At 40.7% G+C, this 12,322-nt stretch overlaps 1 protein-coding gene across 9 annotated transcripts in view; it reads left to right on the top strand.

Moving 5' to 3' along the window:
• The window catches only part of LOC148146771 (ELKS/Rab6-interacting/CAST family member 1-like), a 922,009-nt gene that overhangs the window by 275,863 nt on the left and 633,824 nt on the right, over positions 1–12,322 (top strand). The gene's annotated exons all lie outside the window — the stretch shown is intronic.

Raw genomic sequence — 12,322 nt, 5'->3', positions numbered from 1 at the left:
AGTATTGTGGAACATTCCATTGTTTGGGATTTGTTAAAACAAATATATTTCTGTCAGCTTATAGGAAGAACATGTCACTGTTGGCACTGAGCACTCTATTGAATTTGTAGTAAGTTAATTTTTCGAAAATTTTGCCGTAGTGTTCAGAGAAACTGAAACCATGACTCATCCCATGTAATGTGTAATGCAGATGTAAAAACTGTTTAAAGACCAAGACCATATTCTTTTACCAATATTACAGTGATACTTAAGGTGGCCAAGTGAATGCAAAACTTGTCTTCATATTGTTTCAGCAATTTTTGTTAATGTGTGTGATTTTCTTCCATGGATTTTCATGTTCCTACTCTGCAACTTCTATTAATCCTGTCAGTCCCTATCACCTGAGAACACTATTGTCCACTGACTCTGGGCTCTAGTGTATCCCTGCCTTCTTTCACCTTAGTCTTGGTACTGTTATTTCCTGTGACTGGGCCCTACGCTGAGGAATTTCCTCCATAAAATGACCATCCCAGCTAATTCCTTCTCTGTCTTATGTGATCTGAAATCCTTGGGATGATTTTCTTTGCAAATACAATTATGTAAATGCAAATTGTAAGTTATTGCAAAAACCGTATAAACAACGCAGTTGATTAATTTCATTTATTTTCAAAATGCAATAATTTTGCAGAAATTCAGAAACATATAGGCACCAAATTTTACTGTAGAGGATTTTGAAAAGCACGTTGTTCTAACATTCAAAATTTTATATTTTCTGCAAGGCAAGTTGCTTAATGTCTGTGAAGATAATGTCATAGAGATGGAAACAGTTCATCTGTTTTCCTTAGTGAACAGGGTAAGCAACAGGGTAAGCATCTACTTAACTGATAATCTTGAAGAATTGTGAATTAATAGCACAAAGAACAGTACAGCACAGGAACAGGCCCATTGGCCCACTGGGTCTGCACCAACACATGACAGCTCTCTAAACTAAAAGCCTCTTGTCTCTGTGTGGCTTGTATCCATCTATTCTCTGCCTATTCATGTAGATATCAAGATGCTTCTTAAACATTACTATTGTATCTGCTTCTACCACTTCTCTGGCAGCGCATTTCAGGCATTTACCACCCTCTCTTTTAAAAAAAAACTTGCCCCTCTCTCTCTTTTAAACTTGCTCTCTTTTACCTTATCACCTTGTAATAACCCTGGGAAAAAGTGTTATTCTATCCATGTCTCTCTCAATTTTGTGTGAGAAAGAAGTTTAAAGTAGAGCAGGTGAATTGAATGTTAAATCAGAAACAGGAAGAGAAGGGAGTGAAAAGAAAGTGAATTAAAAGAGAACAAAAGAGATGGATGGGATAAAACATTTTGAAAAGTATTCAAATTCAATATTTTTCAAACTTCCAGTAACTACAAATCTGAAGGAACAGTTAATTTTGGCAGTAGTTAACATTTAAGAGTAAATGCAAAGTTGCTATAGTACTAGAGGACCATAGGGCTGCTCTCTCATTGGAGAGTGACAACTAGCGGTGAGTGTAACCTGAAGGTTACCATGCCTCATATGAGGGGAATGGATGAACCTGCACTGTTGACATCATTCTTCAAGCTAACTGAGCTTTGTTAAAAGTGTATTTACACTGCAGTGGACGTGCTGAAGCAACTTAGTTCTTATCTATCACAACACACAGCAACCTAAAACTACTAATCGATTAACCAGACACCGATGCCATTTTTATGAAGCCTTATTTTGAAAAGATTAGAATCAGATGAGGGTGGATAGCTGGAGGGTTCTGGAGCTGGATAAGATTGCAGCAGTAGGGAGGGATAAAGCCATGGATGGACTTTCCATAAGACCATAAGACATCGGAGTGGAAGTAAGGCCATTCGACCCATCGAGTCCACTCCGCCATTCAATCATGGCTGATGCGCATTTCAGCTCCACTTACCAGCGGTCCCCCCGAAGCCCTTAATTCCTCTAGACAACAAGAATCTATCAATCTCGGCCTTGAAGACATTTAGCGTCCCGGCTTCCACTGCACTCCGTGGCAATGAATTCCACAGGCCCATCACTCTCTGGCTGAAGAAATGTCTCTGCATTTCTGTTCTTAAATGACCCCCTCTAATTCTAAGGCTGTGTCCACGGGTCCTAGTCTCCTCGTCTCCTCGTCTAACGGAAACAATTTCCTAGCATCCACCTTTTCCAAGCCATGTATTAATTTGTATGTCTCTATTAAGTCTCCCCTTAATCTTCTAAACTCCAACGAATACAATCCCAGTATCCTCAGCCGTTCCTCATATGTTAGACCTGTCATTCCAGGGATCATCCGTGTGAATCTCCGCTGGACACGTTCCAGTGCCAGTATGTCCTTCCTGAGGTGTAGGGACCAAAACTGGACACAGTACTCCAAATGGGGCCTAACCAGAGCTTTATAAAGTCTTAGTAGTACATCTCTGCTTTTATATTCCAACCCTCTTGAGATAAGAGACAACATTGCATTCGCTTTCTTAATCACGGACTCAACCTGCATGTTTACCTTTAGAGAATCCTGTACTAGCACTCCCAGATCCCTTTGTGCTTTGGCTTTATTAATTTTCTCACCATTTAGAAAGTAGTCTATGCTTTTATTCTTTTTGCCAAAGTGCAAGACCTCGCACTTGCTCAAGTTAAATTCCATCAGCCATTTCCTGGACCACTCTCCCAACCTGTCTAGATCCTTCTGTAGCCTCCCCACTTCCTCAGTACTACCTGCCTGTCCACCTAACTTCGTATCATCGGCAAACTTCGCTAGAATGCCCCCGGTTCCCTCATCCAAATCATTAATATATAATGCGAACAGCTGTGGCCCCAGCACCGAACCCTGCGGGACACCGCTCGTCACCGGCTGCCATTCTGAAAAAGAACCTTTTATCCCAACTCTCTGCCTTCTGTCAGACAGCCAATCCTCAATCCATCCCAGCAGCTCACCTCGAACACCATGGGCCCTCACCTTGCTCAGCAGCCTCCCGTGTGGCACCTTATCAAAGGCCTTTTGAAAGTCTAGATAGACCACATCCACTGGGTTTCCCTGGTCTAACCTACTTGTTACCTCTTCAAAAAATTCCAACAGGTTTGTCAGGCATGACCTCCCTTTACTAAATCCATGTTGACTTGTTCTAATCAGACTCTGCTCTTCCAAGAATTTAGAAACCTCATCCTTAATGATGGATTCTAGAATTTTACCAACAACCGAGGTTAAGCTGATTGGCCTATAATTTTCCATCTTTTGCCTTGATCCTTTCTTGAACAAGGGGGTTACAACAGCCATCTTCCAATTATCCGGGACCTTTCCTGACTCCAGTGACTCTTGAAAGATCTCAACCAATGCCTCTGCTATTTCCTCAGCCACCTCTCTCAGAACTCTAGGGTGTATCCCATCGGGGCCAGGAGATTTATCAATTTTAAGACTTTTTAACTTTTCTAGCACTATCTCTTTCGTAATGGCAACCATACTCAACTCAGCCCCGTGACACCCTTTAATTTTTGGGATATTACTCATGTCTTCCACTGTGAAAACTGACGCAAAGTACTTGTTAAGTTCTCTTGCTATTTCCTTATCTCCCATCACTAGGCTTCCTGCATCAGTTTGAAGTGGCCCAATGTCTACTTTTGCCTGTCGTTTGTTTCTTATGTACTGAAAGAAACTTTTACTATTATTTCTAATATTACTGGCTAGCCTACCTTCATATTTGATCCTCTCATTTCTTATTACACTCTTTGTTATCCTCTGTTTGCTTTTGTATCCTTCCCAATCTTCTGATTTCCCACTGTTCTTAGCCACTTTATAGGATCTCTCTTTTTCTTTTTTACATTTCCTGACTTCCTTTGTCAGCCAAGGTTGTCTAATCCCTCCCCGGTTAATCTTTCTTTTCTTGGGAATGAACCTCTGTACAGTGTCCTCAATTATACCTACAAACTCCTGCCATTTTTGCTCTACTGTCTTCCCGGTTAACCTCTGCTTCCAGTCTATTTTAGTCAGTTCCTCTCTCATGCCCTCATAATTACCTTTAGTCAACTGTAACACCATTACATCCGATTTTGCCTTCTCCCTTTCAAACTCCAGACTGAACTCTACCATATTATGGTCGCTACTTCCTAAGGGTTCCCTTACTTTAAGATCTTTTATAGAGTCTGGTTCATTGCAAAGCACTAGGTCCAGAATAGCCTGCTCTCTTGTGGGCTCCATGACAAGCTGTTCCAAAAAGCCATCCTGTAAGCATTCCATGAATTCCCTTTCTTTAGATCCACTAGCAACATTATTTACCCAGTCCACCTGCATATTGAAGTCTCCCATGATCAATGTAACCTTGCCTTTCTGACATGCCTTCTCTAATTCCCGGTACATGTTGCGTCCCTGGTCCTGACCACTGTTAGGAGGTCTATACACAACTCCAATTATGTTTTTTTTGCCTTTGTGGTTCCTCAATTCCACCCACACAGACTCCACATCATCCGACGCTATGTCATTCAATACCATAGATTTAATTTTGTTCTTAACTAACAAGGCAACCCCACCCCCTCTGCCCACCTCTCTGTCTTTTCGATAAGTTGAAAAACCATGGAGGTTTAACTGCCAGTCCTGACCCCCCTGTAACCAAGTCTCTGTGATGCCTACTGCATCATAATCATTCACTATTATCTGTGCCATTAGTTCATCGGCTTTGTTATGAATGCTACGAGCATTCAGGTAAAGTGCCTTAATGCTAACTTCCTTATCATTAGAGATGTTGGAAGTCATATGTCCTAAGTTATCCTTGCTTTTTACTGTATTCTCAGTCTGCCTCAATTTTAAATCCGCCTGGAAACATGCTATCCTGCTGCTTATCTTGCCATTTACCTCCATACTCCCTGTCACTTTCACTTTCCCTTCCCCCCCAACTCAGAAGTTTAAAGTCCTACTGACCACCCTATTTATCCTCTTCGCTAGAACATTGGTACCTGATCGGTTCAGGTGGAGACCGTCCCAATGGTACAGATCCCCCCCCTGTTCCAAAACTGATGCCAATGCCCCATGAAGTGGAATCCCTCTTTCCCACACCAATCCCTTAGCCACGTGTTTACTTGCCTAATTTTCTTGTTCCTATGCCAATTGGCACGTGGCTCGGGCAGTAATCCGGAGATTATGACCCTTGAGGACCTGTGCTTCATAATGCCCAAACAGGTCCTCCACCCTAGTCTTGCCTATGTTGTTGGTACCAACGTGGACCACAACAACTGGATCCTCCCCCTCCCGCTCCAATATCCTTTCAAGCCGGTCGGAGATGTCTCGCACCCTGGCACCGGGCAGGCAACACACCATGCGAGACTCCCGATCCGGCTTGCAAAGGATACTATCTGTCTCCCTAATTATAGAATCCCCTATAACCACTACTTGTCTATTAGCTCCCCCCTCTTGAATGGCCTTCTGCACCATGGTGCCTTGGTCAGTTGGCTCATCCTGTCCAGAGCCCTTTTCCTCATCCGAACAGGGAGCACGAATCTCGTACCTGTTGGACAAGGTCAAGGGCTGAGGCTCCTCCACTCCTGAACTCCGGTTCCCCCTACCTGCCTCACTTACAGTCACACTCTTTTGTGCCTGATCACTAGCTGAATGTGAATTACTTAATCTCCCAGGTGTGACTGCCTCCTGAAACAAAGCATCCAGATAACTCTCCCCCTCCCGGATGTGCCGCAGTGTTTGAAGCTCAGATTCCAGATCATCAACTCTGATCCGGAGTTCTTCCAGCAACCAACACTTGCTGCAGATGTGGTCACTGCCGTTCACAATGGGATCAGCCAGCTCCCACATCATACAGCAACAGCACATCACCTGCCCAGCCATCTCTGCTTAGTTAGTTAATTACTTACTTTGTACAAGTATGAGTTAGAATACCTTTTGATACCTTTCTGCTATAGTTTTTTTTTACCCTAAATAAGGACTTGATGTATACACACACAAAAAAAACGAAGTAAATTTTTAACTAGTCCCTGGTAAAGAAATAAAAATCCTTACCTTAAAAGAAAAAGCAGAGTAGTTAAGAAGGTTAGAGGAGGAAGGTGGGTGGGAGATACTACAGGTGTAGAATCTCGGGTTTAGCCGCCTTCCTGACTTATATACTCACTTTTCCTTCCCGGCTGCCCCTCTGCTTGCCGTCACTTCCTCTGCTGCTCCCGCTCTTTCTGTGGAGAGAGAGTAAAAAAAAAACACACCGCTGCCCGCTACAGGTAAGCAATTTTAAAACAAACTGTCTTACCTTTGCTGTAGTCTCCCGGGTTCGCTTTTACTTCGACGCTGCTCCCACTCAAAAAATCAAGGATGAGAATTTTTAAATTGACATATGGATGAACCAGGAACCAATGTAGATCAGCAAGCACAGGAATGAGATTTGATGAGAATAAGGACATGAATAATAGAGCTTTGGATGACCTCAGGTTTATGGCGGATACAATATTGGAGACTGGCCAGGAGTTCATTGGAATAGCTAAGTTCTAATGTAAAAAATGACATGAATGAGGGTTTCAGCAGTAAGTGAACTGAGACAGGATAGTTATGGAGTTGGAAATAGGTAGTCTCGGTGATGGTTCAGATCTGTAGGAGAAGCCCATCTCTGGATCAATTATGTGAACAAGTTTGTGAAGCACCTGGTTTGGTTAGATAGTTGATGGAGTCAGTAGCAAGGAAATGGAGTTTGTCAAAGAAACTGAAGAAAAATGCTTCCTTCTTTCCAACATTAATTGGAGGGCATCTTTGTTCATCCACTACTCAATGTTTGATAAGTAGATTGATAATTTAGTGACAATGGAGAAGTCAAGAGAATTTGTAAACAAGGTGTAGGAGGAGGGCATTCAGCCCCTCATGCTTATTCTGCCATTCATGACTGATCATGACTGATTTGATTATTGCTACAAATCCACATTCTCACATACCCTTGATAATGTTCTATCCTCTTGCTTTAAATGAATCTATCTACCTCAGCCTTAAAAATAATTTGAAGACTCTGCTCCCACCATCTTTTTAGGAAGAGGACTCTCAAACTCTCTGTGAGGGAAACAAATAACTTCGTTTCATGTTTACCTTTATTTTCAGTTTTAATCTGATTTTTAACAGTCTCCCCTAGTTTTGATCCTTCCATAAAAACAAATAATTTCTCCACATCCAAACTATCAAGATCCCTCAGAATCTATGTTTCAATCAAGTCACCTCTGATTCTTCTATTTCCAAAGGATACAAGTCTGTCTCCTTTTTTATATGATTAAATTCTTGTTTGTGCCATCATCTCCCGAGATTTGATTATTCTTATGCAATCCAAGCTATTTTATTAAACTCTTCCATAAACTTCTGCCCATGTCTTAACTTGCACCAATTTCTGTGACATTCCTGGTGGAGCATTGCCTTAATTTTTACTATTCTTATTCTTCAAAATTCTTCCGTGGCCTATTGCGCCTCTATTTCTATAATCTCTCAACTTCTCAACCCTTGGATAATTGCACTTATTTAATTCTTGTGTTTTGAGCATTCATGATTTTTTAATTGTTCTGCCATTAGTTCTCATGCCTTTGGCTGCTTCGACCTGAAGCTGGAAAAATCTTTCCCAAAACTTCCACCTCTGATCCTCACTTTCTTCCCTATAGATGTTCCTTTAAAACCAATCTCTTCAACTCAGCTTTTGGCTATCTGCCTTAATATTGTTTTAAACTCCTTGGAGTATTTTATCATATTAATGGTGGTATATAAACGTAAGTTAAATTCTTTAAAGGTTTTTTAAAAAACGTTCAAGAATATTTATGATGCAAGCACTAGATGCTTTCTCATATTGTGATGCATGTGAGGATTCTGTGTAACTGTGAACATGTTGTGAGAGACATTCATCCAAGTGGAAAGTAGTCAGCCTATTTGGGAAAGTGGATAATACTGAAATACGTTTTGATGGCTCCTGTTTCTTGGGAACCAAATTATGTACACAGCTATTACCTGTTCTGGACTGGTTATTTTATAAGGACAAGAATATTATGGCATGTGATGCACAGTACATTATGTTGCTTGATTCTTTTAAGGCCACAAATTCTAATTGCTGTTAAATGACCATTACTTACGTTCATGGAGTTTGATTGCTATTCAGCTACTTGTATAAAATAAATGTTGTTGGTAAGACATCTCAATTTCTAAACTTCTGTGGTACATTGCATGACGTAAGTGTTTGTGTAGAAATATAAGTAGGATGATGAACTGTGTCAAGATACACAATATCTAAAACACAACTGTAGGGTAGTGAAGAAGGCATTTGATATGCTTGCCTTTATTGGTCAGTACATTGAGTATCAGAGTTGAGAGGTCATGTTGAGGCTGTACAGGCCATTGATAAGGCCACTTTTGGAATATTGCATTCATTCTGGTCTCCTTGGTATAGGAAGTATATTGTTAAACTTGAAAGGGTTCAGAAAGGATTTTCAAAGATGTTGCCAGGGTTGGAGGGTTTAAGTTATAGGGAGAGGCAGAATAGGCTGGGGCTTTTTTTTTTGAGCATCGCAGGTTGAGGGTTGATCTTAATAGAGGCTTGTAAAATCATGAGGGGCTTGGATGGAGTGAATAACCTTTTCCCCAGGGTAAGGGAGTCTAAAACTAGAGGACATAGGTCCCTTTTAAATCTTTCCCCTCTCAACTTAAACCTGACGGGCAACTTTGTCACACAGAGGGTGATGCTTGTATAGAAAGAGCTGCCAGAGAAATTAGTGGAGGCTTGTACAAATACAAGATTTAAAAGACATCTGGATGGGTATATGAATAGGAAGGTTTGAAGGGATGTGAGCCAAATGCTGGCAAATGGGACTAGATTAATTTACGATATCTGGTTGGCATGGACAAATTGGACTGAACATTCTGTTTCCGTGCTGCACATCTCTATAACTCTAAGTCGAGCCTGTTGAATATTTTGTCTTCCAAGTATTAGTATAGTAAACCTACTCTGAACTATTTCTAATTATTTTAAATTCAGCCTTAAATAAGGCGACTAATGCCAACACAGTATTCCAGAGATGGTCTTATTAGAACCCTGTATAACTTAAGCATAACATCTCTACTTCTGTACTCAATAACCCTCTCAACAAATAATCATATTCCATTGGCTTTCTTAATTACCTTACTGTACTTGAATTCTAACTGGCTGCAGTTTATGCATTCGGACACACAGATCCCTCTGCATTTCGGAGCTCTGCAGTCTCCCCATTTAGATAATATGCTTATTTTTTATTCTTCCTACCAAAATGGACACTTTCACATTTTCCCACATATTCATTTTGTCAGATCTTTGTCAAATCCCTTTACCTTTGTAGTCTCCTTATGTTTTCATATTAACTTAATTTCCTAACTGTCTTTGTGTCATCAGTAAATTGGCAGCCATACCTTTTTCCCTTCATTTCAAGTCATTTATATGAATTGTAAAATGTTGAGGTCCTAATAACAGTCACTGTGGCACACCACTTGTTCCATCTTGTTAACCTGAAAAAGACCCATTGATCTCTGTCCCTATTCACTGACCAGTCTTCTCTCCATGTCAATTACCTCTAACCTATGAGCTTTTATTTTCTGCAATAATCTTTTGATGTCGCACTTTTTCAAAAGCCTTCTGGAAACCTAATTACAGTGTATTCACTGATTCCCCTTTATCCGCAGCGCTTGTTACTTCTGCAAAGAACTCCAATACGTTAGCTAAAGGTCATTTCTCTTTTACAAGATTATTTGATTCTACTTGATTACCTTGAACTTATCTCCGTGCCCTGTCATAACTTCTTTAATAGTAACTTTTATTAATTTCTCCATCGTGAGTGTAAAGCAAATTTTCCTGCTGTTTCCTGCTTTCTGTTGCCTTCCTTTTTGAATAAAGGAATTACATTTGCTATATTCCAATTTAATGTGTCTTTCTCCAAGTCTAGAGAGTTTGGAAAATTGAAACCAACACAACTGTCTCAATCAGCACTATTTTAAGACTTCAGGGTTTCTGTCAGGCAGTTTTCAACCTGTAGCTCTGATTATTAACTCATTACCACTTCTCTGATTTGTAATTTTCCTGAGTTTCTCCCTCCTTTCATTTCCTAATTTATAGCTGTTTCCGGGGTGTTATTTTAATGAATCCTGACGGAAAATTCCTGTTCAATTTATCTGCCATCTCGTTATTTTCCATTATAAATTCTTTGTACTGTATGACAACGTTCACTTAGTTAACATTTAAAATATTTAAAGAAACTCTGAGAATCTGTTTTTCTATTTCGAGCTCAAGTTCTTTTGTACTCCAGCTTTTCTCTCATTGTTTTAATCCCTCACTTTTTAAATATTTTGTCCAATTTATTGACCCGTAGCCTAACTTTGTACAATTATATGCTTACCCTTTCTATTCGTTCTCTAGTTAACCATGGATTGTGGGTCTGTGCCATGAATTATTCTCACTGTTTGGAATGTATCTCGTATCTTTGGAAATGTGTCCTTAAACAGAGTCTTCGAGATGTACAGCGCGGAAACAGACCCTTCGGCCCAACTCGTCCATGCACGGTGGCACAGTGGTTAGAACTGCTGCCTCACAGCGCCAGAGACCCGGGTTCAATTCCCGCCTCAGGCAACTGACTGTGTGGAGTTTGCACGTTCTCCCCGTGTCGGCGTGGGTTTCCTCCGGGTGCTCCGGTTTCCTCCCACAGTCCAAAGATGTGCAGGTCAGGTAAATTGGCCACGCTAAATTGCCCGTAGTGTTAGGTAAGGGGTAAATGCAGGGGTATGGGTGGGTTGCGCTTCGACGGGGCAGTGTGGACTTGTTGGGCCGAAGGGCCTGTTTCCACACTGTAAGTAATCTAATCTAATATCCCAACCCAATCTAGTCCCACCTGCCAGCACACGGCCCATATCCCTCCAAATCCTTCCTGTTCGTATACCCATCCAGATGCCGTTTAAATATTGCAGTTGTTCTAGCTTCCACAACTTCCTCTAGCAGCTCATTCCACACACGTACCACCCTCTGCTGTTTGCCACGACAGCTCTGTTAACCTATCCTTTAATCTAATTTGCCAATTAACTTCAATAATTGCCCTTGTTGTAAATTGTAAAAAGTATGTTTGGGCCACTCTTCTCTCCTTCACACTGAATGTAAAATTCAATTCTATTAAAGTTGTTGCTATTGAGGCCATCTTCACCATGAGGTCATCAATTAATCATATTTTGTTGCACAATACCAATTTCAGTATGGCTGCTCTCTGGTTTGCTCCAGAATATGCTGTTCTAAGTATCTTGAACGCATACTATAAGTCTTCATCTAGGTGATTCAGAGAATGTTTACTAGTCTGATGCGTGAAATGAATGGATCATCTCATGAGGAAAGATTGGATAGACGAGGATTGTTTCCACTAGAGTTTAAAAGAGCACGGGGGTGACAATATTGATTTTTAACATAGATGTGGACTATAAAGTAATTGCCCAAAATATGCTGGTGATGTTGAAGAAAGGAATTGTTGGGGATAATATTGTACAGAAACCTCTGACAGGAAAGACAGTGGAAGTAGATCATAGAATCCAAACAGTGTGGATTCATCAAGTCCACGTTGACCCTCCAAAGAGGATACTACCCAGACTCGCCCCCCCCGTTCCCTATCTCTGTAACTCTGCATTTCCCATGGTCGATCCACCTAACCTGTACATTTTTGGACTTGGGAGGAAACCCACACAGACACGGGGAGAATATGCAAACTCCACAGTCAGTTGCTTGAAGGTGGGATTGAACCTGGGTCCTTGACGCTGTGAGGCAGCAGTGCTAACCACTGAGCCACTGTGTTACCCTTATGAAGTGGCAAGACCGCACTGTGATTGCAGTGCTCCAGAATACCATTTCTTTTAGACAATTTTAACATTGAGTAGTTTTTATATTATTTCTACCCCACCCTCCCACAAAAAAAATTGTAGGTTCCATTAAAAAAAACTTAAATTGTATTTAATGGCAACCTCTAAGTATTAAGGACTCATTTCTGACCACATTGCTGTCATTAACATTAGTTTTATAGGTTGTTGCTGCAGGGCAATACAAATTTAATAGAAACAGAAAGTTAAGTTTAGATTTCATACCATTGGAATTCCCAGGACTGTATAAATAAAGCTTGAACAGTTTTCATGTATTGCTTGGTATCCCAAGCCAGGCCACCATTAGCCTTGCTTTTCCACAGATGCTAATTTCATTCTGAGCAATACAAATCCTTTTTCTACCAAAAATGAAGAAATTTGTTTCTTGTTTTTATTACAGTTCTCAGTCACTTAACATACCATTGCTGTTGCAGTTTTAATAACATGGAACAGCAGGC

This window comes from Chiloscyllium plagiosum, unplaced genomic scaffold (assembly GCF_037043375.1).
Source record: "Chiloscyllium plagiosum isolate Xiang-an unplaced genomic scaffold, Cpla_swu_hap1 HiC_scaffold_19, whole genome shotgun sequence".
Taxonomy (NCBI): Eukaryota; Metazoa; Chordata; class Chondrichthyes; order Orectolobiformes; family Hemiscylliidae; genus Chiloscyllium; species Chiloscyllium plagiosum.
This window is presented reverse-complemented; position numbering and strand designations above follow the sequence as displayed.